Genomic DNA, 2,312 nt, shown 5'->3' with positions numbered 1-2,312 from the left:
ATCATCTTCCTTCATTCAGGGTTTATTTTGCATAAAGAACCACTAGCTGACACTGTGAATATTGTATTCTGAGTGATTTCCCATGCATTCCCTCTTCTATATTAACTATGGATCCGTCAGACTTCACCATAATCATTATATTTCTCACCTTCATGCTTCTTTCGTACTAAAGTACTCCTCTCGTTGAGGTAAGCATGAATTTCGATTGTACTTCCTTCGAGTATTGTGGTTACTTCCCACAACTTTACTTCCTTTCTCGATGAACCTTCATCTTGTCTTCGGAATCTTCCAGATTCGTCACTTCCTCACACGAATATTGTTCAACAATCTTATGAAAATAAGATCGAACTTCCTCTCGCCCGCACCTTCTTCTTCTATTATGCTCAAAGTATTGAGTTATTGTACATCCCACTCAATCTTTACTCTACCCCTTAGAGTTTTCTTATGGTCTTCAACTCTCTTTTCTTCCAACTATTGACTTATGATTAGAATATTGGTATAGGTCTTGTTTATAATTTATATTCCCCAAGGTTTTACGAAGAAACTTTGTGGTGTATCCACTCAATTGTGGACATCCAATGTGAATCCTTTGACTAAATGTTTATGGATCTAGCTATTTGGCTGACAAGATTTTTATTTGTTCACAAACTTTTATTACAACTAATTAAATCATGGACTATTTGTAATACCAACCGATACCAGCCGTGGTTATTATACCAACCGTGGCTATTTGATATCTAAAAATGGATTCTATTATAGGTTCTCGATCAACTCGGACGAGACATCTTCTACTCTATCTCGCAAGCATTGATCCTATACCAATTGTGGTCTTCTGATATCAACTATGGTCTTCTTATATCTGCTATTGTTTCATATATCATCTTCCTTCATTCAGTTTTATTTTGCAAGAAAACCACTAGCCGACACTATGAATATAGTATCCTAAGTGATTTCCCATGCATTCCCTCTTCCATAATGACTATGGTTCTACTTCTACTACTCCACAGTCATCATATTTCTCACCTTCATGCTTCCTATGTACTAAAGTACTCCTCTGTTGAGGTAAAGCATGAGTTTTGATTGGTACTTCCTTCTAAATATTGTGGTTGCTTCCCACAACTTTACTCCTTTCTTCTAATGAACCTTCATCTTGTCTTCAGAATCTTTAGAATTCGTCACTTCCTCACACGAATACCATTACCCTCTAGATCTATAGCATCAAGTAAAGGCTTGATATTGCAACATGCACTTGCATATCAAAGTCAAACTTCATGTATGGATCTAGTCAAACAATGAAAATCCAATAAAATCCAAGAAGATTCAGCTTTGTGCATATAATACACACCATCATAAGCCTGAATATACTAGTTGAGTAAGACATCTCTAAACATCAGACTGAGATGTGTAGTATATAACACCACATAAGTTAGGTTTATATCGTGATACTTAGCACAAATATATTGGATTCTACTATTTGTCTCAACCTTTACCTTAATTTCTCAATTGCAATGAGATAAACTTGAAACAAAGTGGTTTGGGATGGTTAAAGTTAACCTAATTTTCTTTGGAAGTACTAACTTAGCTTCCATTTTGTTGAGGAATACTTCAATGATATGTCTGGTTCTAACATCACTATTCTAGACACATAACTATTGGAATATAGCTCCTATATTTCCAAGTTATTGTATCGTAAGGCTATGGACCTAATGTTCTTGACTACACGTTCCCATGGTTTTGGGACATAATTCTTGCACTATTGTTTAGCACTTGGCTTCTTATTGTACCCCTCCAAAATACTTATAATGTTCTATTCCATCACATAATGATTCTCAGGTGAATCATATATGATTCACAACTCTACCATGTAAGTAATCTATTTTATTCATATCTCTCTTCCTTATCTCCCATGATTGACTCATCATGGTCTATACTGCCTCATATGACTCATAGTTATCACTTACTATCCATTGTTTCACATGTCTAGATAGTTTTACTTACTCATTACTTAACTTGGTCTACATTTTCTATTAGGATATTTTAATTATCTTCATCAATTGATATAATTCCTATTACCAGTCTGGATAACTCTTACTTAATCATAACATATGTTGGTACACATCTTCCAATAGGATATCTTCCTTATGGTTGTATCCTCTCTTTGGACTACCATGTATTGTATACCAACTGTGGTCTACTCATAATTATTTTAGGGTCTGAAGAGTATCCTACATAATTTGAGATTAGCTAGCTAACATTACTTAGGAAATATAGGTAAGAGATGTTGACTCAAGTGTGTCGGATTATTCTCAAGT

This window comes from Lolium rigidum, chromosome 2 (assembly GCF_022539505.1).
Source record: "Lolium rigidum isolate FL_2022 chromosome 2, APGP_CSIRO_Lrig_0.1, whole genome shotgun sequence".
Taxonomy (NCBI): Eukaryota; Viridiplantae; Streptophyta; class Magnoliopsida; order Poales; family Poaceae; genus Lolium; species Lolium rigidum.
This window is presented reverse-complemented; position numbering follows the sequence as displayed.